General features: G+C 39.3%; 1 protein-coding gene and 1 pseudogene across 1 annotated transcript in view; one reads left to right on the top strand and one right to left on the bottom strand.

The window, feature by feature from the left end:
* Positions 1–18,932, bottom strand: part of bahd1 (bromo adjacent homology domain containing 1) — a 94,253-nt gene extending 75,321 nt beyond the window's left edge. Inside the window, exon 1 of the mRNA XM_088354544.1 lies at positions 18,635–18,932. The gene's annotated coding sequence lies outside the window, so the exon portion shown is untranslated. The remainder of the gene's footprint in view (positions 1–18,634) is intronic.
* A 5,943-nt stretch (positions 18,933–24,875) lies between these two features.
* On the top strand, positions 24,876–25,427 carry LOC148351812 (pantothenate kinase 2, mitochondrial pseudogene; annotated as a pseudogene).
* The last annotated feature ends 2,536 nt before the right edge of the window (positions 25,428–27,963 follow it).

Raw genomic sequence — 27,963 nt, 5'->3', positions numbered from 1 at the left:
GCCGAGGGAACCCTTGTTGTTTTTACCTGCATGCACTGTAATTCTGTCCGAACCAGCTTGTGAATTCATTTTGCAAATTCGAGCCCAGCACGGCGGCGCAGTGGTTAGCGCTTGTGCGGCACAGTTCATGTCATGGGAACCTGTCGTGGGTTCAAATCCAGCTCCAGACTTCCTGTGCGGAGTTTGTATGTTCTCCCTGTGCTTGCGTGGGTTTCCTCCGGGCACTCCGGTTTCCTCCCACGTTCCAAAAACATGCATTTCAGGTGAATTGGCCGGTCCAAATTGTCCATAGGTGTGAATGAGCGAATGAGTTGTCTGTCCCTGTGTGCCCTGCGATTGGCTGGCAACCAATTCAGGGTGTCCCCTGCCCACTGCCCGGAGATGGCTGGGATGGGCTCCAGCCCCCCCGCGACCCTAATGAGGATAAGCGGTACGGCTGATGAGATGAGATGAGAATTCGAGCCCTTATTTTTAAGCGCAAGATAAGATTTTTTTTTTGTGCGCTGAGAAGGTCTTGCCAGTTTGCAATTGCACACAAGTGCAGCTTAGCGGGAACGGTGATAGGAACCATCATTCACCATCACCTTCTCCAGACAATCATCTGTCCTTCCTTGTCCCATTTTCTTGTCACTATCAACTGTTCTCTCTATTTAAAGCTCAAACACTCCCAAAAATATTTGAAAAAAAGAGAGATGGTATTGTTCAATGCTGCGGCTTCAAGCCATTCTTTATCATAACAAGCCACTTCACTCGAAGTAGATTGCACTTGCTTATTTTTTTTTGCGTTTTAGATCTTTCAGCTGTTTTACTTCCTGTGTTGCACTTTGTTGTCCGACAGGATTTTTCTATACCCAAATACCTTTTTTGTTGTATGAGAGTGAACTAAAAGTATTTAAAATCAGCAACTAAAGGCTAAAAAAAAATTATGTATAGTTTCTGCCCCAATTTTTTATTTTGTGGTTTCACCAGTAACAACATTTTTTTAATATATTGATTTGATAAACAAGTTGTATAATGTGAATCACTTGAAGGTATTTCAAATAGGGAGTGTTTCAATCATCCTCTATAGCACAGGTGTCAAAGAGGCGGCCCGCGGGCCAGATCAGGCCCACTAAGGGATGGAATCCGGCCCGTGAGACAACACTCAGAGAAGCGCAAGAGAAAAACAGGCTGCAGGTTGAAATAGGTCAACTTAATGTCGCCAAAGCCAGGTGACTCGAACAAAGACACTGTACTTGTGTATCTCTTTTCTCTCTCTCTCTCTCTCTCTCTCTCTCTCTCTCTCTCTCTCTCTCTACCGCCCCCCCCCTCTCTCTCTCTCTCTCTCTCTCTCTCTCTCCCGCTCTCTACCGCCCCCCTCTCTCTCTTTCTCTCTCTCTCTCTCTTAACCTCCTTTACTCTAACTTCCTTCTTTCCTTTTCTCTTTTCTCTTCATACCCTTCGCACTTTCTTTTCTCTTTTCTCTCTTTTTGTCTTTCTATTTCTCTTTGGATTTCTTTCTTCCTCTCCCTTTCTTTTCCCCCTCTCTCAGGACTTTTTATCTCTTTTGTTTCTCACGCTCTCTCCCTCTCTTTTTCTTTCTTTGTCCCGCCCTCTCTCCTTTTCCCTCCCTCTTTCTCTTATTTCTTTATCTCTCTTTTCTCTTTCTCTTTAATCTACTCGTCCAGCCCCTGACAGAATGTTTGTTGTATCGTGTGGCCCCTGAGTTAAAATGAGTTCGACACCCCTGCTCTATATAAACAAGACAATGAGTAAAATGGAAAAAAACTAACAATTCAGTAGAAGCTAGAATGACTATATATGCATACATATAAGCCCTTTGAGATAATAGAATAAAGCGAACTGCAAAGGCTCTCGCAGAACCACAAAGGCACACAAAAGACCACCAAGGGGCTTTAAAAATACATTCCACAAATGACATAACAGATAATCAGAAAAAAATGCATTGAGAACCACAACCAACAGGAAGCCGTATATTTTAGCAAAAGTCCTTTCACAATGGGTAATTATAAAAAAAAATCCTTAATCACAATCGTAACTGTTACTTACAGCATTAATCATGACAAATAGTCAAGTCATGTTTATTTGTGTAGCCCTTAATCACAAAGAGTCTCAAAGGGCTCCCCATACCAAAGATTATTGCAAACCACAGACTATTACAACACCTTGCCCTGATCTAAAAAATACACGAGGGCAAGGAAAAACTCAAAAACCTCAACATGAGGAAAATGAAGAAACCATGAGAAGGGACCGCACATGAGGTAATCCCCCTTCCAGGAAGACCAGGCTGCAACATATGTTGCAATAACAAATAATAAACAGATATTGTCAACATGAAATATAGGCCATTCATAAACTATAGAATATAAGTGTGTTTTAAGCCTAGATTTAAACAGTTCCACTGAGGTTGCAGATCGAATTTCAGGGGGAAGAGCATTCCACAGCACCGTGGCCCGATTGGAGAACGCTCTCGAACCTGCGGTTCTCTTCTTGGCTCTTGGGATCACTAGTAGACCAGCATTTCCAGAGCAAAGGCTCCGGACCAGAACATAGGGGGACATTGAATCTGAAAGATATGAGGGAGCAAGTCTATGCATGATTTTGTATAATACCAACAGAACCTTGAAATCACATCTTAAGATAACAGGGAGCCAATGCAGGTTAGCTAAAATCGGGGTAACGTGATCAAACTTTATTGTCTTAGTTAAAAGCCCAGCTGCAGCATTTTGTACCAGCTGAAGGCTCTTGATTTTAGACTTCGGGAGACCAGAGAGTAGTGCATTACAGTAATCGAGACGGAAGGTAACAAACGCATGAATTATAATCTCTGCATCCGACTGAGATAGCATAGGGCGAATTTTATCAATGTTGCGAAGATGGAAAAAAGCTGTTCTAGTGATATTTTTAATGTGTGTTTGAAAGGACAGATCGAGGGTCAAATATGACACCTACATTTTTGACTGAGTCACTTGCTGGGTGATATTACATTTGACAATGTTCAGAGCAGTTTTTGAAAACAAGTCACGGCATTTAGATGGACCAGTAACTAACATAAATAAACATTATATTATAAAATATAATATTGACTGTATATTGTACATTGTATATTGCATATTGTATTCCTTTTGCTTTATTATTGTATTGTTCTCAGCGAAGGGAGGCTGCTGGAAATGTGAATTTCCCTGCAGGGATGAATAAAGTATCTATCTATCTATCTATTAACACACAGAATTTAAACCATGCAGTCACAATAATCAATTTGTTTTTACCTATAAGATGAAATTGGCCGATTTCCTTCAACTCAACAGAAAACGTGTTTTTCAAGCAACCAAAAAAACATGTAAAGTCCGATCTTGTTTTTCTAAAAGGGATCAATATTGCATTAGCTCTCGGACTTTACTGCAGTACACAAACATGACATATCTAACCGTTTTTCTTTCAAACAAACAAAAAATAGAAGGTATTTTCCTCTTAAAGATAAGCTGCAGGAGAGTGGAAACAGGGCAAAAACAAGCTGGCATTCAAACAGGAACAAGGTCTTGGCATTTATACAGCCACAGATAATAATCCAGCTTTATTACAAACTAGCTCATAGCATATGGGTGTGCTTGCTAGAACCTTTAGGGCTTAAGATTGTTGTCAGCTCAGACTTTTAAAAGTATCCTGTTTATTAAAGAGCACGTTGAGATTGGGGGATGGGTCGACATTATGTCCTTTACCTAGATGGGGGACTTGGGCCAGAACTTGAAGTGAAATCAAAGCAAAAAATACCTGAACAATATTATTTTCGTTGGGCCCTTACTAGCCTTGACATAATATCTGTAGAAGTTTCCAAGAATTTTTTTCAAATTGGGACAGCGTCATCCAATTTTTGGCATTATGACTTATGTTTGAGAGGTTAAAGAAAATGCAGTTCTTAGCTATACATACAGGCATAGGACACATTCAAAGGAAGCTTGAACCCTCATCTTCCATGAAAGAAAATGTACGTTTCTAGCTTTCATCATTGTTTAGCAAACAACAGTTGAACATTGCTAAATTATTTGAAAATACTTGTTTCCAAGAAAACCTTTGAGAAAAACAGCTTTTTGTGACAGGATCCATTTCAAGAATTGTTTCATTTGTGATAACTCCAAGACAACTCTAAGCAATGCTTTCCATAAACAACAGAAGGGCACTTTGCTTGCAAAATAACAGTTTATTGAAAGAACACTGTACTGATGCAAGAACTATGCAAGAAATTTTCATCAGCTGAATTGGTCATTAGATTTCGGTCACCATGGCGATCACGTTCCCTTGGGCGACTGCGTTCCTGCAGACGTGAATTAAACGTCATCCTTCTAGACCGGATGATGACGATGGGACTTTGTTATTTTTTTAAATAGTATAAGCTCCGTCGAAGAGCTAACTGCTGGTATTTGCCCATACCTTGTGACTCTCACCATACTGCTTCACTACGCCTACTTGCCATATGGGGCCGACTACTCATTAACCGGATATACAAAGTGGGTTTCTCCTATGTGTGGACAAAAATCTAATCCAAGCCACTGCTGCCATTTAATGGTGATTTATCACACTTAAACCATTCACGGAGGCTTGATACTTACTGATCAGCAGCGCCAAACCCTTGATAATAGTTTTTAAAATAAAACAATAAAAAATAACTTACATGTTTTAGCACTAAAGGACAATGCTTTTGCAATACATATTTATTTGTTATAGCATTGAATGGCATTCTCTTGAGGCTGCCATTTCAAAGGTTGGAGTCGCGGCATGATAACCTCACAGTTGCTCGTCTCTTAAGCTGATGACGAATCATCTGGGCCAAATTCAAGCACTTTTTAAGGAATTTTAAAGCCTTTTTCCCCATTTCTCCAGTACCAATCAAAGAGAAAATAAGACATTGTTGTATTGTAAACAATAATAATCATTGAATAATTGGTAGTATCATTATTAATCCAACCAACACTAACAATGTATTTAAGGTGGGTGCAAGCCAAAGTAAGTCAATTTTTGTTTTTCTTCATTTAATTCATAGTCTATCGAGTCAGACTGTAGAGAAATATGGCAACAATCTCAAGCATTTACAAGCACTTCACCCAAAAGTCGAGTACTTTTCAAACCTTGAATACACAACATTAAAATTCAAGCAGAACCCTGAATCATAGCTCTGCTTTAGAAAGCAGGTGACCCATTATTGGTTGTTAGCTGAGCCCAAAACGATTTCCTTTTTTAACTCATACTCTAGAAACGCTATATTAACAATAATTGAATACAACATAATTCGCCCAGAATATTTTTTCATTTGACTTTCACTTTGAGAAAAATTAGAAGACAAAATTGATCATTTCTTTCTCATGCCATGAGGCTCTTTAACTCCACCCGGGTGAGTAAAAGCCCACATTAACCCCACCCCCACATTTGCATATCAACCTATTTTTATTACAGTGAGTATTTTCCGTAGCACTATTTAAATAATCTATATCAACACGTTATATTGGGTATTTTTGTATTCTATATTTCTTTTATTCTATTATTTTATTTTTCAACACAAGGATACTGCTGGAAGTGTGAATTTCCCTACAGGGATGAATAAAGTATCTATCTATCTATGTATCTGATGAAAGTATTCTCACAAATGACAGCAGTTACAGTATTGGCTGCATAGTACCAATGTAAGACAAAACTATGCATCTCCTTCCTAAACTCTATTTGAGGTCATATGTTTTGGTTTCTCTGGTGCAACGAGATTCCAAAGACAATTAACAGCAATCACACGAGTTGACCATATTATTATAGGCTGATTTTTATGGTACTGTACATCATAAACAAATGGAGGAAACAGCGGGATACATTGTGGCAGTCTAAAACCATGCATCGTATTTCCGTACCCTGACTTCCTGTTTCTCTCTATCTTGTTGAACAGCTTTGAAGGCTTGGCTTGCATCTACACATTTTTCCCTATCGGCTTTTATTTAACAAATGATAGTTCGCCACTAATTCTGCCTTGCAAATAAGAGCTACGCAAACTACAAAAAGACTAACAAAAGTACACAGAGGAGTACGTGGATAGCATTTCGTGTCAGGGGCAACAAGATTAATAAACTGGTGTGACTTGTTCATATCACCTATGAAAATGAAATAGCCAATTTGGGAAGAGTAATCAACATTGTTGAAGAAAAAAACAAGAACATACAGTATTCTCTTTTAATCGTTGGCTTGTGTAAGTTTCCAATAAACGGGACGATTTAAACAACTAACCAGCTCATAACATTTTACGTTTTCCAAAAAATAAAACAAAAACATAAACAAAACTTAAAACATAACTCTCTGTTTGGAGTATGATATAACAAATGAAGAAATGATACACTGCTCCAACACAAATGTATTTCCTATTATGATAAACCTTTATTTTATGTTTAGCCGTCAACACTTGTGCACCTTTCTGACCCGATAATTTTCCTTTATCTCCTCTCATAAATAATGACTTGCTCTCATTTATGATGTATATAAAAGTCTATTCATCACTTTAAGTGGCGGTAAAGACATTTTCAAAAAGAGCCATTATGTCAATTACAACTTTTAAATAGAGAGTACCATGTATATGTTCTCAGGTTACTTACATGACATATTCAATTACAGTAATCCCTCATTTATCGCTGGGGTTACGTTCGAAGAAAGACCCTGTGATAGACAAAACGTAGAAAGCAATTTTTTGTTACAATTATGATACAGTTAAACACTCTTAATACTATCATACACTGAAACCAAATAAAATCTTTGAAAGCACAAAAATGTGTTTATTTATTTATTATCATTTACAAATACAGTGTAACCTCGGTTTTTGAAAGCCTCTCAGTTCGAACAAATCGGAGTCCGACCAAAATTTTCAAGAAATTCTTGCTTCGCTGTTCGGTCAAAAAAATCGGAGTTTGAACGCCGGTAATGCGTGAGTGCGTACGCTAGGGTGCGATACTGAGCGGCGTACGGGTGTAGATCGCTCTTTTCGTGACCAACTGTTATCGCGTACGGACGTGCTTCGTTTTGCTTTCGCTTTTAATATAGGTGTACTAAGTGTTTTAGCCCCTAATTATGCCTCCGAAGAAAGTCAGTGCAAGCAGCAAAGTTGCTACAGTTGAAAAAAGAAAAGAAGTGCGTACAACTATTGCTGATCTTGCCTGCGCCTTCAGCTGCCCACCACAAAGGTAAGAAATCCTATTCATAATTATTTTCTTTATCCTTTTTTTTATTTTTACACGTTCATGTTAGTGTAATCTTTCGTACGGAAGATTACACTAACATGAACGTGTAAATGTACGATTAGCCTGGGTTAGCTTTAAGTTTACGTTAAACATTCAGTAAACATTCAGGGTGTTGGAATGGAGCCCAACATTGAGGGTGTTGGAACGGAGCCCCCTTTCCAATGAACCGCTCACCACTTGTTGTGGAGACCCGGGTGTTAAATGACTTGTAAACGACCTGATTTTTTAATTTTTACACGTTCATGTTAGTGTAATCTTTCATACGGAAGATTACAATAACGCGAACGTACGATTAGCCTGGGTTAGCTTTAAGTTTCCGTTAAACATTCAAGGTAAACATTCAGGGTGTTGGAACGGATTAAAACGATTTACATTATTTTTAATGGGAAAAATGACTTCGGTGATCGAACAAATCGGTTTTTGAACAGGGTTCTGGAACGGATTATGGTCGAGAACAGAGGTTCCACTGTAACTACTGTACCATCAAATAATAATAAGAAGGAAGACAGTTTGGCCGAGGCATGTCCAAAGTCCAGCCCGGGGGCCAGTTAAGGCCCGTGATCAAATTTGGACCGTCCCACGTCCTCTGTCATAAAAGGATTGATATGTTGCCTGCCAGTAATTTTTACCGGACTATAAACAAAACTTTAAAAAGAAATTAAGTCTGCCTTTTGCAATAAATATATTAATTCTTCCATTTTCTTAATGTGTTTATTCCTGAGCTTAGGGTCACGAGGTCTGCTAGAGCATATGTTAGCATTCTTTGGGCGAGACCACAGTTCATCACAGGCCAAATAGAGACAGATAACTGTTCACTCTCATATTCACACGTACAGAAGATATATAGTGTCCCATTAGCTTCTAATCATTCATGTTTTAGGTGATAGGGTTAATGTTAATTGTTCAAAGAATGCCAGCCTGAATAGCTTACCAAATCTGGGCCATTTTCTGAAAAGTTTGGACACCCCTGGTTTAGCCAATCAGAATGCAGAACATAATGCACGTTACAAATCTCTGAATTCGTGGTTCTTCCTGCACGAATAAATACGGTAAATAGCAAGTTTGGGAAGCGAGGGGACGTTCAAAAAACATTGTTATGAACACAAATGCATTCGGATATATTCTTCCTGAGGTAATTACAACCGTTCATTTTAACGTTGAATCGTTGAAAATGGGTTGCCTTTGAGCGAGGCTATTTAAGAGGGAAAAAAGGTCCGTGTGCCGCTATCCTTTTAAAGCAACTTGATGAACAATAGGTCATTCATGTAGAGAGGCATGTTGTTTTCACTTTCAGAACGCCAATTGTTTGTTTGCCATTCAGGCGAGACAACAATGGCCCACTGATGTTTAAACAGCTCTCTTGTGTGTATGCATGATATGGGTTACATTCTCTATTATTCCACTGTCTTCCATCACATGTGGTTTCTGCATGAGCAGGAAGCATGTGTGTCTCTGCCAGGATAGCGTGTTGGAGTGACAAGAGCAGGGTTGGGAGAGTTACTTTAAAAAAAAATGTAATCCGATACAATTACTAGTTATCTGTTGAAAAATTTTCTCAGTAACATAATATGAATACCATAACATTGCAATACTGTAACTTGATTACTTTTGGATTACTCTAAAAAAAATATGCCAAGAAAAAACAAAATAAACATAGGATAGATTACATGACTAAATTTTGTAGATAAAAGAGCAAAGAAACCTTGAGAAAGAATTGGAGGAAACTAAGGTCAGGTAGTTGCTTGTAGTCAAGTCAAGTCAAGTCATGTTTATTTGTATAGCCCTTAATTACAAAGAGTCTCAAAGGGCTGTACGGACCACAGATTATTGCATACTACAGTCTATTATTACACCATCCCCTGATGTAAAACCTACATGAGGGCAAGGAACAACTCAAAAACTTCAACATGAGGAAAATGATGAAACTTTAAGAGTCGTAGTAGTACCCCTTCCAGGATGACCAGGCAGCAACGGATGGACAGACATTGTCAACATGAAATATAGGTTATTCATAAGCTGTATAATACAAGTGTGTTTTAAGCCTAGATTTAAATCTCAGGGGGCAGAGCATTCCACAACACCGGGACCCGAATAGGGTATGCTCTCAAACCTGAGGTTGTCTTCTTGGCTCTTGGGATCATTGGTAGACCAGAATTTTCAGAGCGAAGGCTCCAGACCGGAACATAGGGGGAAATTAAATTTGAAAGATATAAAGGTGCAAGTCTGTGCATGATTTTGTATGATACAAACAGAACCTTAAAATCACATCTTAAGCTAACAGGGAGCCAATGCAGGTTACCTAAAGTCAAGGTAATGTGTTCTTGTCTTAGTGAAGTCAAGTCATATTTTTTTTCGTCTCACTGCAGCATTTTGTACCAGCTGCAGGCTTTTGATTTTGGACTTCGGGAGACCGGACAGTAGTACATTGAGCAAAAACAAAACCACAAAAAGACAATGCTAAGTGTCATTTATGTGGCTAAGTGGTCCACTATTGTGGCAAATTTACACAAACACGGGAAAAAAGTTTAACCTACAAAAAGCCAAGAGCTGCAACCCAAAATGTAAACAAGTTACTGTTCTTGAACAAAAAAACGGTAAATCCATTGTCACCATGGCAACAATTCCAGTGAGAGACAATTGATACTTTGTTTGAACTGCTGACTAAATTCTAAAAATATTGTGCAATGGGCCACAGTTTAGTTGACGTTGTTAGACAGTATCGGTATTTTCATTTTCATCATTATGGTTTGACTCTCTTGGTTTTTGTTCTGAAACAGTTTTTAATAGAAATACATTTTTTTAAAGTTTGCAATATAGGTATTTTATAAAAACAAAAAACGTTTTGTGCCAAAAATCTTTAGGGTGTGTATATTGTAACAATGTTCTTTCCATTGTCTGTATGACTAAGACTTACAAGAGTATATTTTCATGCTGCTTTAATCATAATTCCAAGCTCATTGGCCTCTCACAACATAAACAGCGGTATCGAATCGAAAGATACTACCCTGTATTTACTTGGATAGGATCGATACCAGCATTTGCAGTATCGCACACCCCTAGTTTTAGTGGGGATCCCAAACTTCTTGACAATATTCAGATTTACTCGTTTGTCCATTTATCTCAGATTGACTGGTGTCTTTGATGCCTCTACTGCAACAAGTGAAAAAGTCACACACAAAAGATTTCTAAAGTGGCTTGCACAATCTATGTGTAGTGTCGATCTAAAATCAAAAGAACCTTTTTTGTTGACTTGGATCACTAAAATAAAGTTGCTATCTTTCTCCTTGCACAAACTTAGAGCTTATTTAAAATGTTGGTATCCACCGTCCATGATCTTTTTCTGTATAAACTGACATTTTTTCCGCCGCTCTGACTCAACAATAGAAGCGCAGCTCGACTACATCACACTTGTTAACAGACTTGTTAACAGTAATTTCATCTCCAAATTCAAGCACTTTTCAAGGAGTCTCAAAGCCCATCTTTAAATTTCTCGAGTACTGCAGGAATTGCGAGTCATGTATTTTGATCCACAAATATATCTGCAATTTACATATTTGATTTTTAATCTTGAGTGTGCATTAATCAAGTCACATGATTTTAGATTTTGAGTACATCGCGAGTATATTTGTGTAACTGAACAATACGTAAGTAAATATTTCCGAGACAAATCTCTCCCCATAAAGGTGTTGGGTAAAACGATGGTAATATGTAGCTTACACTTTTAAATTGTAGGAAGTTATGCCGAGCTTAAATTTTTTCATGGCCCGTAATAAAAGTCCATAATTTATACATAATCCTTGTACTAATACACTTTTCATAGTGCCCAGTTTGGGTGTAGCATGCACCTGTCCTCTTGTGTGCCACCCGTAGGGGGCGATGACGCTTCACAGGACAACGCCATCCTAACAAATGCCAGCTGCTGTTAATCACGAGGCAAAAAAGGCAATGGCAAATAAAATCCACATGAAAGCAGTGCCTGTGTCATTTTTAAGTAGACTTGTTGTAAGACATTGCAACAATTTCAAGCATTAACAAGCACTCCACCCAAATTTCAAGGGCTTTCAATCCTTAAAAATGAAAGCAGTTTCAAGGATTTGAAGCAGCCATAGGAACCGTGTTTACAAAAGGGGTCTATATGTAAATATACTTATGAATAAAATTGTAAACCTGCAAAGTAATCCTTGTTTTTTTACTAAATAAACCTTTATTATGTTTATGTAATGAGTATGCCATTACATTTATCGTATCCTAACAATTAGGTAGCTCTGTTACGTGTATTTCGTTACTCCCAAAGCCTGGACAGGAGACATGTAAAGCAGCCACCCGTCCCTCACCAGTCTAATGACCACAACAGGACGCTTCTTGGGAAATAATGGGATTACGAGCAGGATTGATCTCCAGCTTTAAAGCTCACATGTGGCGGCCGCTAGACAGCCCAACACGCCATGACAGGCCTGTCAAGGACAGACCGCAAAGCTCAAGTGCAATAGTCAGGCTTTTTCTGCACACAACAGGCTTTCTAGACAACGTTTATAAAGCAGAAATGGCCTGTCAGCATTCAAATGTAACACGGCGAGCATGAAACCAAACTTGTGTATGGCGGATCATCTCTCAAGGACAAATGCGAGGCTTCTCTTTGATGCTATTTAAGTATTATCAAGGAAGTTCACCTAGTGCCACGCATATTGGCAATAACAATAATAATAATAAAACAATAACATTTTACATCAACCTATTCTTGTTGCAGCCTCTGTGAACAACAAGTAATGTAAGTAAAATAGCGAATTATGTGTTGCAAAATCCAAATCCATGTTTGGTACATGTCCAGGTTTCCATATACAGTGGTACCTCTAATTACGGATTTCATTTGTTGTAGGAGTACCTAGGTAACCTAAAAACTTTGTAGGACGCATTTTGAATCTAAATGCTCTAATTCGACCCAAGCCATGTAATAGCATGATTTTTTGGGGGGGATAAATCAAGAGAGAGCTTTAGAACATAAACACAAATGTTAAAATTAGACTACCGCACAATAGACATAAAAGGAGAGGCTGTAAAAAAAAAAAAAAAGAAGAAAGAAATCATAAAAATATTAATTTACCCTTTTGCTTCGCGTTTCTTGAAAAACTGATCCAATAAAGTCTGCCTTTGCTGGCTTTTGACAATCTGTCGGAAATGCCCGAAGCAAACATCATGAGTGATAGCCCGACTTGTCAACACTTTTTCCGAGTCATTTCTTTCCACAAATCCCAAGAGTTCATGGAATTTTGCTAAAATGTCTTTAATTTGGGCTGATTGAATGATGGCGGCGTCCACCTCCCACCACTATCTTCCCGGAACCCCTCCTCTGCCTCGTCTCTAAACTCTGAATTTTGACAGTTCAACCAAGAGCTGGCTGGGAGCTCACATGTGCACTGGGTTGCCAGGCAGATTTGAAGCGAAAGCCAGTTTGTTCATGTTCAGTCAACTCTGTGAGCAGCCAAGAGTGGCGCATACTTGTACTGTATTTTTGACTTCATATCCTGAAACGCTTTTGTAACTAAAGGCAATATTTTCCAATTCAGAGACTTCGTAACGTGAAACTTTCGTATGAAGAGACATTTGTAGGTAGAAGTACCTATAAAAAAAAAAAAATCATGATAAATACATTATATCCTGATCTAAAAGCTTTTTATTTTTAAACTTGTCAATCAAAAACCTTTCCAGACCCCAAGAAAGAACACAAAAAAGTCCAACTCATTCAATGCCAGACGTTTCTCTCAAAGAAGAGACCATATTTGCCATTTTGACTCCTTTTTTGAAGGCCTCCAGAAAATGTAGTTCTGTAGCTATATAGGCATAGGACATATCCTAAGAAAGCTTGAACCCATTTCTTTCGTGAGATAATAAAGGTATGTTTCTAGTTTTTACCAATGTTAATTAAACAACAGGATTCTTTGAAAATACTCGTTTCCAAGCAAACTTCTGAGAAAAACAGCTTTTTGTAAAAGGGTGCATTTTAGGCAGAACTTTCACTTAAGTATATTATATATATATATATATATATATATATATATATTATATATATATTATATATATATATAACTTTTCAGCGCCTGATTTTTCCGGTGACACGATTTCAGTCACTCGGCGGCCCCCAGCACACTGTCAATCACTGGATAGAGGAAGAGAAAAAGGGAAATCGGGGCTCCTTGATGTGTGGACAAAGATTTCAAAGCCACTCCTGCCATTGAGTGGTGATTTATCAGACTGAAATAATTCCCAGAGGCTTGATACTTACTAATTATCAAGGTCAAAGACTTTGAAATACATTTGACAAATAACACACAAAAAACGTATTTTTACGTTTTGACTGTCAGGGAAAATGCTTTGGAAAACGTAATCATTATGGCAATGAATGAGTTAAACAGGGAGCAATAGAGCTTTAGCAGGAGTGTCAGCGTCAAACAGATGAAAGGGCCAAATAAAAAAATTAAGCTAAAAGCCCAAGCCTGTACTAATCAAATTTAGATTTGTTTTAAAATGACGTAAATAGTTTAGTGTGCTTAATTGAACCCACTGAAAAGCTAACAAGTATGATCAGATAAATCAGGGGTGTCAAACTCATTTTAACTCGGGTGCCACACAATAGAACAAACATTCTCTCTGGGGCTGGACTAGTCGATTGAGGAAAAAGGAGAGAAAGAAATAAAAGAAAGAGGGGGGAGAAAAAGAGAGAGTGTGGGACAAGGAAAGAGAGAGAGAGAGAGAGAGAGAGAGAGAGAGAGAGAGAGAGAGAGAGAGAGAGAGAGAGAGAGAGAGCGAGAGCGAGAGAGAGAGCGAGAGAGAGAGCGAGAGAGAGAGAGAGAAAAGAGAGAACATGGGAAACAAAAGAGATAAATCGAGAAATAGTGAGAGAGGGGAAAAAAAGAGAGAAAAAAAGAAATACAAAGATAAATACAAAGAGAGAATGAGAGAAAAGAGGAGAGAAAGAGAAGGGTAGAAAGAGAGAAGGGGAAGGCAAGAAAAAAACAGAGAAAAGACAAAAAAGAAGAGAGAGCAGAAGAAGGTAAAAAGACACAGAGAGAGAAAGAGACAAAGAGGAACAAAGTGTTTAGTGGTGCAGTGGTAGCGCGCGTGCGGCACATTTCTGAGGTCATGAGATCGAACCTTTTGCATGTTCTCCCTGTGCTTGCGTGAGTTGCCTCCGGGCACTCTGGTTTCTTCCCACATTCCAAAAAAAACCCATGCATGTCAGGTTAATTGGCCGGTCCAAATTGTCCCTAGGTGTGAATGGGCGAGTAAACTGTGAGTCACAATGTGCCCTGTGATTGGCTGGCAACAAGTTCAGGGTGTCCCCTGCCCACTGCCCGAAGACAGCTGGGATGGGCTCCAGCACCCCCGCGGCCCTACTGAGGATAAGCACTGCAGATAATGGTTGGATTTCCTACAATACAAAATATCTTCTATAAATCTCTTTGATTGCTAACAAATAAAAATTTCCTCGTACATTCAATAACCTATCACTGGTAAACTTTTCAGGAGGAATCTGGCAACGTTTACTGTATGGATTTTTCTTTTTGCACGTGAGAAGGACGTTCAAGTACCTAAATAGCTAAAAGTAGAGATTTGCAAGCCCTGACTTCAACATTTTACGGTAGATGTGCTTACCACTAGCTCACCATCCTCCCTTTGATGGAATTATGGTTTTCATTAACTTTAAGGACCTTCAAGAAGATCTGCAAATTTCAAAGCCTCCAGATTTTGAAAAGAAAAAAATGTTCTTCACCTTTTGTGCAAAGGTTGGCAGACCTTTTAAAGAGCATTTTTATTGTTTTGATGAATATCACTGCAGTTACCCTATTTTTCACGACTGTGTGACAGATAAAAACGCTAAAACGCTACTTAAAACATTGCCTCTGCAGCTATTTAAGATTTTACAATGGTAACTCCGGTGGCTCGTGACCACACCGGTAAATTTTAAATGTATTTTATTGGTGAAGGGAAAAAATGGCGGCAGTCTTCCAAGAAGGCTTTGGATCCAACTAGATATAAAGAAAAAGTCAGCCTCAAACTTTGCTGTTCAGTAATTTTGTACGCAATCTCACCAGTCCAAAGAGAGACAGAGAGGGTTAATATGAATTAAGAAGCAAAATCTACCAGTTTTTAGAAATGAGAGAGAGAGAAAGAAAAGAGAGAGAGAATCTGAGAAACAAAAGAGATAAAGAAATTGCGAGAGACGGGGAAAGAGACAGAAAAAAAGAAATCCAAAGAGAAATAGAAAGAGAAAAAAATGGAAGAAGAGAAAAGAGAAGAGAAAGAGAGAAGGGGAGAAAGAGAAAAGGGGAAAGCAAGAGAAAGAGAAAACAGAAAAGTTAAAAAAGAAGAGAGAGCAGAATAAGGTAAAAAGACAATCAAAAGACAAAGAGACAAAGAGAAACAAAGGAAAAAAAGAAAGAGAGTGAAAGACAGGGAAAGAGAGAGAAAAAGGGAGGAAGAGAGAGAGAGAGAAAGAAATACAAGTACTGTACAGCGTTTGTGATAGGCACCTGGCTTTGGCAACATCAAGTGGACATATTTCAACCTGCAGCTCATTTTTCTCTTGAGCTTACCTCGTGGTTGTCTCGCAGGCCTGATTCAATCCCTTAGTGGGCCTGATCCGGCCCGGGGGCCTGCTGTATGACGCCCTTGCACTAAAGTATCTAGTTAGCACTAGCCAACCTATTATATTGAGTGTCTTTGAAGTGACTCGTACCTACTTGACATCAAATTGCTCGGAAATGGATCAAACGTGCCTTGTAAAAAAATGCTTGCTGCAAATCCTAGAATACACGGGGGCTGCCAGCCTGCCAGTGTTGTGCCTCCCTTCGTTTGACTGCAGATAACATTGCCGTCTTCTGTCTTCATCAAAAAGGATACAATTCTAAATTGGGCTTAGATGCTTGCCCATCGCACAGGAATTAATCTCCATGGTGGTTGTATTTGAATGGTTGGCATTTGTTCTAACTCAACTGCCTATTCAACTGCCGTGCGCTCAAGTGCTACCTGCCGTCCGCCGTGGCTCCCATTCTGCCACAGAAGGAAATGTGACGTCTCGTGCAGAGTCAATAAACATATTTAACAGCAAAACCGATCAAAATGAAATGAAATGATCTGCATTTATATAGCGCTTTTCAAGTCAATGACTTCCCAAAGCGCTCCACATTTCCCAATAGCGGCCTTGCTTATTGGGGGTATTAGGGGTTCAGTGTCTTACCCAAGGACACTTTGACATGTAACACGGACGAGCCAGGATTCGAACTGGGGTCCCTTGATCCCAAGACGAGCGCTGTACCTCCTGAGCTACTGCTAACAACACCTCGCGATGCTTTAAAACAGACACCACAAGTGTGACATTTCACTCAAATCGTAGCAATTTAAGACAATGAAAACACAGAAAAGAAGAGAACCGAATAAAAGTAAATGGTAAATGGTCTGCATTTACATCGCGCTTTTCAAGTCAATGAACACCTCCCAAAGCGCTTTACGATGTGCTTCACACTAACCCATTCAGCCATGCAAGGCGCTGACCTGCTTATTGTGGGCATTAGGGATTCAGTGTCTTGCCCAAGAGGGGAATAATGTTATTAAATGAAATAACAAAAAGTTGCAACCTGCGCTTGTCGCTGACTCGCTACATCGGCGTGTAGCTCCACAAATACCAAGGGTTCTTGGACAAAAGCGCACTTTTTTCCTTATTATCAATAATGCCATCTCATGCAACTGCCAGTATGCCATTGAGTGATGAAGTCAATCACATTTGTTGCACAGTATTTATATATCGCTGGAAAAATCAAAAGTTCCTCTGCATTTTATTTCTTTTTCAAAATTCATAGCGACTTTTGTAAAGTTTCGGATCTTTGGGTACCCGTAGGAGCAAACTGGCTGACAATAATGACAGCTCCTCAAGTGACGTTAGTTTGTGTAAAATAAGCACAAATTATTTGACCAAAGAGTATTTTTTAATGCACATTTATATGATGGACTCAAAGTGACCAAACTGCAATATTTTTCCCTAGGTTTTGGCAAAGAAAGTGGGAAAAAGAAACAAAAAGTGAAAATATGGAATAAAAAAGGGAGGCAAAGGGAAAGAATAGAATAGAATTGTTGCTATTCTTATATCAAAACTGTTATTATTATTAATGTCATTACAATTGTGGTTATATCATTGGTATATTTGGTGAGAAAGATGAAGGGGTAGGTCATATAAGCATTTGCTTCTTACTACCCCTTTTTGAACATATTATCTAACGTTATTTTGTTGTTGAGTTATTGTTTTTGTTCTGTTTTTATTTTGATGTTTGAATAAAGTTTTCATTCATTCATTCAAGAATGGAAAAAGAAAATGAAAGAAATAAAAAGTGAAAGAAAGGCAGGAACAAAGAGAGAAAAAAATAAGGGGTTCATGTTTGTCTCGGCATCTATTATTCTGGTGTCAGAAATGCACGTTTATATGTTTATTTATTTTACTTATTAAAATCAATAGTTAATTTAATGAGTGAAGGTTTCTTTCGCCACTAGGAGGCGCTATATAATACACAACGCCACTTTAATTTTAGAGTGTTCTTGGTGGCTGTAAAATCGTCTGAAAAGGGGAAAAAACAGTCAATTTCGACAGCAAAGGGAATAAATACGCCTCGAAACACAGGAAAAAAAGAAACAAAAAGTGAAAATATGACGGAAAAATATGCAAAAAATATAGAAAAAGGGGATGAAAGGGAAAGAATAGAAAAAGAAAGTGAAAGAAATAAAAAGTGAAAGAAAGGCAGGAACAAATAGAGAACAAATAAGTGGTTCGTGTTCGTCTTGGCATCTGTCAATCTGGTGACAGAAATGCACGTTTATGTTTATTTATTTTACTTATTAAAATCAATAGTTAATTTAATGAGTGAAGGTTTCTTTCGCCACTAGGAGGCGCTATATAATACACAACGCCACTTTAATTTTAGAGTGTTCTTGGTGGCTATAAAATCGTCTGAAAGGGGAAAAACAGTCAATTTCGACAGCAAAGGGAATAAATACGCCTCAAAAAGAAACAAAACTACAACCAGGCTCAATCTATAAACATCCATTCCAGCGAAACCGATGCGTCGACTCGTAACGACGCAAAGCTGTCAAACCGACGCCACAAGCGTGACATTTTTCACTCAAGCCGTATCACTTTAAGTCAACGAAAACACACAAAAGAACAAGAAACACGAGTAAAAGAGAGAATAAATGTGATAAAACAAAAACCAAAAAGTTGCTAGCTGCGCGTGTCACCCGACTCGCTACATCGGCGTGTAGCTCGGCGACTACCCGGGGCTCCTCGCATCGTTCCCGGACACTTTGACGTTGACGCTTCGGTCCCTTACCTCTTTCGTCCAAAATGGAGGAAAACAGCTTGTAGAAAGAAAAGTCACTTCCAGTCAGAAAAGAGGAGAGGAACGTGTCAGGTGTACGTTTCCCGTGCTCGGCCGCTCATGTTCACTTGAAGCTCCTTTGGACGAAGAGAAAAAAAACGAGAGACTCCAAAGTGGCCAAGCTCCGCTGCGTTCCGCTTCCGACTGCTAATCCGAGTGGACGCTGCGCGCTCACAGCGGCGACTTGGGGGGGCTCCGAGTCAAGCAGTCGCCGTTTCGGAAAAAGAGAGAAAAAAGTACGACAGACTTGTGCGTGTTTTTACATAACAGCATCATCCGCTTTTTTTATGTTGACGCATCGCGAAGAGAAAACATGGAGAGTTTCTTAAAGGGCCACGCGACGTTCGGACGACACCGACCGTGACACCTTGCCCGGCCCACTGAACATTCGTATCTACGTGCTAATAATAATAATAATAATAATAATAATAATAATAATAAAAACCCAAAAGCGTTTATAATTAGTACGAACGTAAACAAAAATAATCCCCAGAATTATCAAAACTAGATCTGTCCTGTGTGCCAGAGAGAGAGAGAGAGAGAGAGAGAGAGAGAGAATGTGAGAAATAAAAGAGATAAAAAGTGAATTAGTGAGAGAGGGGGGAAGATAGAGAAAAAATAAATCCAAGAGAGAAAGATAGAAGTAGAGAAAAGAGGAGAGAAAGCAAGAAGGGGAGAAAGACAGAAGGGGAAAGCAAGAGAAAGCGAAAATGGAGAGAAAAGACAAAAAAGAAGAGAGAGAAAAATAAGGTACAAAAGACACAGAGAGAGAAGGAGACAGAGAGAAACAAAGAAAGAGAAACAAGAGGCAGGAGAGAGAGAGAGAGAGAGAGAGAGAGAGAGAGGGAGAGAGAGAGAGAGAGAGAGAGAGAGAGAGAGAGAGAGAGAGAGAGAGAGAGAGAAATAAAAGAGACAAAAAGTGAAATAGTGAGAAGGGGGAAGATAGAGAAAAAAAATCAAAGATAAATAGAAAGAGAGAAAGATAGGAGTAGAGTAAAGAGGAGAGAAAGCAAGAAGGGGAGAAAGACAGAAGGGGAAAGCAAGAGAAAGTGAAAACGGAGAGAAAAGACAAAAAAAGAAGAGAGAAAAAAAGAAGGTAAAAAGACACAGAGAGAGAAGGAGACAAAGGGGAACAAAGAAAGAGATAAAAGAGATAGGAGAGAGAGAGAGAGAGAGAGAGAGAGAGAGGAGAGAGACAGGAGAGACAAGAGAGAGAGAGAGACAGAGAGAAGAGAAAGGAGAGAGAGAGATAGGAGAGACAGGAGAGAAAGAGACTGGAGAGGGACAGGAGAGACAAGAGAGAGAGAGAGAGAGAGAGAGAGAGAGAGAGAGAGAGAGAGAGAGAGAGAGAGAGAGAGAGAGAGGAGAGAGAGAGCGAGACAGGAGCAAGAGAGACAGGAGCGAGAAAGGCAGGAGCGAGAGAGACAGGAGAGACAGAAAGAGACAGGAGAGACAGGAGGGACAGAAAGAGACAGGAGAGACAGAGAGACAGAGAGAGAGACAGAGAGACAGAGAGAGAGAGAGAGAGAGAAAGAAGGAGGAAGAGCGAGAGAGAAAGAAGGATGAAGAGAGAGAGAGAGAAAGAAATACAATTACAGTGTTTGTGGGAGGCACCTGGCTTTGGCAACCTCAAGAGGACATATTTCAACCCGCAACTCATTTTTCTCTTGAGCTTCCCTCATGGTTATCGACTAACCATCTGGCGTAGCGAATTGAAGTGCTTAAAAAGAAGGCTATTTTCACATATTAAGTGTAAAATTTAAAGGGACAGTGTGTAATTTGAGGTGTCCCTTTATTGTGTCGCGCAACGGTCATAATAAAGCACAAGTATGGAACCTCCTGTGTGGGTTCAAATCCTTCCTGTGCGGAGTTTGTATGTTCTCCCCGTGCTTGCGTGGGTTTCCTCCGGGCACTCCGGTTTCCTCCCACATTCCAAAGACATGCATTCCAGGTGGATTGGCCGGTCCAAATTGTCCCTAGGTGTGAATGAGTGAACGAGTTGTCTGTCCCTGTGTGCCCTGCGATTGGCTGGCAACCAGTTCAGGGTGTCCACTGCCCGATGATTGCTGTGATGGGCTCCAGCACCCCCGCGCCCTACTGAGGATAAGTGGTGCAGCTAATGAGATGAGATAATTAAGTAGAATATTACATTTTTTATTCAAATTATGAATTCATTTTCTGCATTAGATTATTGTTGGTAATATACTGATTAAAGGGGATTAAAGGGGGATAACCACAAACCTGTCTTTTTTAATTTTTCATTTTATACTTCCTTTTTTTTCTTAACTTCTTTATACAAGAATAATGATTTGTAATATAATGCATCAAAGCTTGAGAACCGGCTCTCTTTAATGAGTTGAGCCGAAAAAGCCGGTTCTCTAAAAAGAGACGGACTTCCTTTCACTACATCAAACCGCTCGCTTCGTTTGCAACGAAAAAAAAAACATACCGAGATAGAGACTACCTCGGCGAACTCGTTTGACTTGATTGATTTGCCGTTTCGTGATAGTCGGTGTATACCGGATGGTACCCATATTTGACAAATTTGCGTTTTTTCCGTACAGTTTTTCTCGTACGTCGTACACGTCTTAAAATGCATAATAAACGGACTTTGTACGGCAAAACCGTACAGGTTGACAGGTATGGGTGTACCCGTCCCACCAAGAATCCCATCCCAGCTATCTTCGGGCAGTGGGGAGGGGACACCCTGAGCTGGTTGCCAGCCAATGGCAGGACACACAGGGACAGACAATTCGCTCGCTCATTCACACCTAGGGACAAGTTGGACTGACCGATTAACCTGACATGCATGTTTTTGGAATGTGGGAGGAAACCGGAGTGCCCGGAGGAAACCCACGCAAGCTCGGGAAGAACATGCAAACTCCACACAGGAGGTTCGATCTCATGACCTCTGAACTGTACCGCACACGCGCTAACCACTGTGTCGCCGTGTTGCCCTAAACCTAAATAACTTTAAGTAAAATTAAAAAGAAAAAACAAAACAATAATAATAATAACCAACCAGCTAGCCAAAAATCGCCTCGGGTGGAATCCCTACTTAGAAGTCGCCACCGTTTTTGTCTGGCATCTTGCTGCCATGCTATTCTCTGTGGCACTGTTTTGTTATTGTTCGCATTAGACAATATAGTACCTTCTAGTGGACAAATCTTATAAATATTTGTATCTTTATACAAATTATCTATTTATTCAGAAATAGATGTATTCACTTACTTATGTATTTTTAACGGAACCATATCAATAAATTATTTATTTTTGTATTTATGAAGATATTTACTGTATTTATTTATGTGTTTTTAATGGAACCAATCATTTATTTATCAATTTATGTAACTTATTTTAAATAATTTATGGTTTTATTTGTAAAGGAATCATTTCATTATTTTATCCATCTAGTTCAGGGGTGTCAAACTCATTTGAACTCAGGGGCCACACGATAGAACAAACATTCTGTCGGGGGCCGGACTCATAAATTAAAGAGAAAGAAAAAGAGAGATAAAGAAATAAGAGAAAGAGGGAGGGAAAAGGAGAGAGGGCCGGACAAAGAAAAAAAAGGGAGAGAGGGAGAGAGCGTGAGAAACAAAAGATAAAAAGTCGTGAGAGAGGGGGAAAGAAAGGGAGAGGAAGAAAGAAATCCAAAGAGAAATAGAAAGACAGAAGGAGAGAAAAGAGAAAAGAAAGGGCGAAGGGTAGGAAGAGAGAAAGAGAAAAGAGAGAAAACAAAAAAGGAGGTTAGAGCAAAATAAGTTAAAAAAGACACAGAGAGAGAAAGAGACAAAAAGCAACAAAAGAAGAGAAAAAGAGAGACATAGAGAGTGGGAGAAAAGGGGTGGAAAAGAGGGAGAGAGAGAGAGAGAGAGAAAGAGAAAGAAATACAAGTACAGTGTCTTTGTTCAAGGCACCTCTCTTTGGCAATATCAAGTTGACATATTTCAACCTGCAGCTTGTTTTCCTCTTGCGCTTCTCTGAATGTTGTCTCGCGGGCCGGATCTAATCCCTTAGCGGGCCTGATCTGGCCCGCAGGCCGCCTGTTTGACACCTGTGATCTAGTTAATCACTTCATAAAAACTAAACGTAACATCCATTTTGTTTTATGTCTTTTCTGAAGGCATCAATTAACCAAGGTGTGCCGGACAATAGTATCCATAGCAACAAGGGCATGACACACCCGGATTAATCAATTCGTCCAATCAAAAAAGAACAAAAAAAGGGGGCGGGATTAAATGCAGGAAGAAGTCGAGTTTTGCAAAAACTCCTTTAGCTTTTTCATAAATCAAAATTTGACAAAAAGTCAATATTTAAAAAAAAAACACCGAAGTGAAAGTTGTGCTTGATTTTATTGTAGTTTAGTGAAGGATAAAAATGGCTATTACTTTTAACTTTGAAGTGAATTTAGCCCATTTTTGAATAATTATAAAATATCGGCAACCGATGGATCATTAAATGTGCATTTAATGTTTTTTTGAAATGTGTCTTTTGTCCCGTTTTCAAATATTCCGACAGAGCTAAAAGAAAATATATTCCTTTTTTTATCTGATCATATCTGTTGGCTTTTCAGGAGTTTCAATTTAATAGACAAGACTAAATAAGTCAATTTAAAAAAAATTCAAAATTTGATCAGTCCGACCCTGGGCTCATAGCTCAATTTTTTATTTGGTCCATTCATCTGTTTGACTTTGACACCCCTGCTAAAGATCTATTTGGTCTTGAACTTGCAACTCCTTTCCATCCATCCATTATCTGCACTGCTTATCCTCAGTAGGGTCGCGGGGGTGTTGGAGCCCATGCTGGCTACCTTGGGCAGTGGGCAGGGGACACCCTGAACCGTTTGCCAGCCAGGCGCAGGGCACACAGAGACAGGGGAGAACATGAAAACTCCACATGGGGAGGCTGCGGTAGCTGAACTTGAACCGTGAACCTCTGCACCTTGGGGCTGGGTGCTAAACACCCAGCCGCCGTGCCACCTCACTTGCAACTCGTACTGTATAATTCTGTCACTACCAATTTAACTCTTTCAGTGCCATCATGTATAAGTAGGTTTTCAGAAGCATTATCCCTGAAAACGTAAAAATATACATATTCTTTTGTTTTATTGTTTAAAAAAACTATTTCAAATGTTGTGGTTCTGCTAATCAGTATCAAGACTTTGGGAATGATTTCAGTATGATAAATCATCACTACAGGGCAGGAATGGCTTTGATAAGATCTTTGGCCACACATCAAGGAGCCCCCACTTCTTCATGTTGCTTCCTCTATTCAGCGATCATGTGGGTGGCCCCTGAGTGATCAAAACTGCGTTATCACACCACTGGGAATGTCAGGCACTGAAAAGTTCTTGCAAAGTTCATGCATTATTCCATTTTCTTGCAATAAAATATTATTTTGCAAGCTAAGTAACCTTGTGTTAATGAAAAGCATTGTTGCAAAAATAGAAAAACTCCAAAGTGAAAGTTCTGCTTGAGATGCATCCTTTCACAAAAGCTGTTTTTCTCAGAAGTTTTCTTGGAAACAAGCATTTTCAAGAAACTTAGCAATGTTCAACTGTTGGTTACTAAACACTGGTAAAAGCTAGAAACCTATTTTTTTAAAATGAAAGATTAGGGTTCAAATTTTGCTTTAATATGTCCTATGCAGGGAGCATGGCGGCGCAGTGGTTAGCACGTGTGCGGCACAGTTCTGAGGCCATGAGATCGAACCTCCTGTGTGGAGTTTGCATGTTCTCCACGTACTTGCGTGGATTTCCTCCGGGCACTCCGATTTCCTCTCACATTCCAAAAACATGCATGCATGGCCGGTCTAAATTGTCCTTAGGTATGAATGAGCGAGTGTGTTGTCTGTCTCTGTGTGCCCTGCGACTGGTTGGCAACCAGTTCAGGGTGTCCCCTGCCCATTGCCCGAAAATAACTGAGATGGGCTCCAGGACCGCCGCGACCCTACTGAGGATAAGCGGTGCAGATAATGGATAGATAGATAGATAGATAGATAGATAGATAGATAGATAGATAGATAGATAGATAGATAGATAGATAGATAGATAGATAGATAGATAGATAGATAGATAGATAGATAGATAGATAGATAGATAGATAGATAGATAGATAGATAGATAGATAGATAGATAGATAGATAGATAGATAGATACTTTATTCATCCCCGCAGGGAAATTCACACATGGATGTCCTACACTTTTAAAGCCATCCATGTCAGCATCATGGCAGTTTACTCGGAGAACAACTATAAACGTGTCACCGGGACCAGCCTGGGCGGAGGAACCTTCCTGGGTCTCTCCTGCCTGCTTACGGGATGCTCCACCTTCGAGGAAGCTCTGGAAATGGCGTCACTGGGGGAGAGCACACGCGTTGATAAATTAGTCAGGGACATCTACGGAGGTGATTACGAGCGTTTTGGACATCCAGGCTGGGCTGTGGCCTCCAGTTTTGGGAACATGATATCCAAAGACAAGCGAGAGTCAGTGTCCAAAGAGGACTTGGCCAGGGCCACGCTGGTCACCATCACCAACAACATCGGCTCCATCACTCGTATGTTTGCGCTCAATGAGAACATCGAGCGTGTTGTTTTTGTCGGAAATCTCAACACGCTGTCCATGAAGCTGCTAGCGTATGCCATGGACTACTGGTGCAAAGGCCAACTCAAAGCGCTCTTCTTGCGCCATGAGGGTTCCTTTGGAGCGGTTGGAGCTCTGCTGGAACTGCTACATCCATCGTGAAGCAGCTGGGAAAAAAGAAGAAATCCACCAAACAAAAAGTTGCATTCCAACTTTCTATGGTGCAGAATTATGTCACTCTGTGCATTTAGAATGATTATCACCACACTGATCTGAAGTCTCTTGGGATATATAGACTGCTCTTCTTGAATTTTTTTGTGAATTAGTTCTCGTCAAACTAATTCAGGTGAAGTAGGATTCAAGAGCCGGACCCGTCTGCCGTTTTCGTATCTGTATGCACAGCAAAAGACCTCATGTCTTCCAGTAAGTTATTTGAAAACAAAATGTATTTTTGGGGAACAGCAGAGCTCTGTTCAAGAGCTGTTGTTTTTATTCGTATTTCTGTCCCTTAAAAATCCTCAAAATGGTCATTTACTCATAAAAATGCAAGTAGGGCTACAGAAAGCTACAGAACTACATTTTCTATAGGCTATCAAACATGAGTCCAAATGGCAAAAATCGGCTAGCACCGGCACTTCCCATTTGAGAGAAACATCTAGCATCAAATAAGTTGAAATATGCCACTCTACCTGTTCTCATTTTAGCTTCAGCCAAAATGGAGTCATTCAATAGTTATCTTACTCACATGTTAACATTCTCACGAATAAATGAAAATGACTCCGTGCAGTAAAAACAAAGAGACTAAACACGTTTGATTACTGGCTGTACTGGAATCATTCATCTGGAAAGGCTTCTCAGTCTCTGGAGGAAAAACTAAATATGTTTTTCTTTCGGAGTGTTGATCAATGATTTCTCACCGTTTTAGTAATGGCTTCGGCAGATAAATCTGTTTTTCGGTTTAACTCAGTTCAAAGCAGGAAAAACCCAATTTAGTATTTAAGAACCCTATCAATTTCACTGGTCGCAAGTTCTCAAAGGTGCCACCTTATATTTCAAGGCCTTAAAATTTAGAATTTAAAATTTAGACCAGTGATTTGATGAGTAAATTAAAAAAAAAAAAGATTAGTCCATATCCGAATTTGAATTAGAATTAGAATGGCCTTCATTGTCTTTGATAACAACAAAGTGAAAAGTGTTTATTATATATTTTTTTTGATTAGAGATTAGATTAGATAGATTAGAGATTAGATTTGGCACTCCAGGATAAACTTTTAAAGGACTTAAAACAAAAAAAGAATGTCAGGCAAATATTACCTACAGTAAATTGTAAGTGCTTTAGAAAAAAATAGTAAAAGCAAAAATAGTACAATAATATTAACAGCAACACAGTATTTCCAAAATAAGAGAAATGACTAAAATATTAAGATACAGTTTTCTATACAAACTGTAGGCAATATATAGGTCCTCTTTTTTCGTCTTGTGTGCTTGTTTAGGGTGGTGATGGCCCTGGTGAAGAAACTGTGTCTGTTCATCAATTTTTATGATTTGCCCACCAGATGCCGCTGTATTATATAGAGCAGGGGTAGGGAACCTATGGCTCGGGAGCCATATATGGCTCTTTTCATGAGTACATATGGCTCCAAAATAAAATGTAACTATTGCACATCTCTCTGTGGCGTTGATTTCATCACGATTTTGGTCCATATAAAGCCGAAGCAACTTAATGCAGAAGTTTGATAAGAAACCATTTAAACTGTTAAAAAAAACTTTGATTGGGTGAACAGTATAGGTGGGTGGATCCCTGCACACAGCGCAAGGCACTTCCTTCTCTCTCTCTTGCTCAGTGCAGTCTACACCGAAAGTGAATATGACGATATGCTTATCGTTTGCAGTAATTTGTGACATTTTTACAAAATAACTTTGCATGCACATTGTTTTGAAACCGTTATTAAGTACAAATTTCATGGGAAAAAATTGCCTCAACACTCTTAACTGAAGGTGGAAGACAAATTGTAAATGGCATATTTACATTGATTTGGGACACAGGATTTGGCATTATTATCATTTCATACATTTGATTAAATCATCAAATGACACACAGTGAAATAAAATGTGCTGAAGAATTAGCTTTTGTCTAGAGAGCGTGTTTGGCAGTTTTTTCAATTTTGTCTATGGTGTGGCTCTCTCAATTTCTTTTTGAAACATTTTTGGTTTTATGGCTCTTTGGGTCAAAAAGGTTTCTCACCCCTGATATAGAGCATCAGAAAACGAGTGCTAACCACAAGGAATAACACAAACTACGCTCTGTTTGAGGCAAGGCTTATGTTATGTAAAATAGGTGCACGTTTCTCAACCTACCAGTATTTTTAAACATGCATGTTTATATAATAATTAAAGACTTTTTGATTATTATTTAAATTAATATTTATTCATTTTTTAAGGATTAAAAAAATTTAACCACTAGAAGGCTTTAATTAAGTTTATTTTCACCACTAGGAAGCACTAAATAATACATACTGTCCCTTTAAGGGATCTGTAGAATCTGCCACACGGCAGCAGGTCAAAGAGGTGGTGACGAGGGTGAGAAGAGTCCTGTTGGCTCTGATGATATATAGCGAGCCAGCAATGTCCAACAGGGTGGGCAGAGCAGCCGATGAATTTCTGGGCTGTGTTGATGAGTCCCTGCAAGGTTATCCTG

This window comes from Urocampus carinirostris, chromosome 15, assembly GCF_059441175.1.
Source record: "Urocampus carinirostris isolate Australia breed hairy pipefish chromosome 15, RoL_Ucar_1.0, whole genome shotgun sequence".
NCBI classification, from domain to species: Eukaryota; Metazoa; Chordata; class Actinopteri; order Syngnathiformes; family Syngnathidae; genus Urocampus; species Urocampus carinirostris.
Note: the sequence above shows the minus strand (reverse complement) of the source record. Positions and strands in the feature narration are given on the sequence as shown.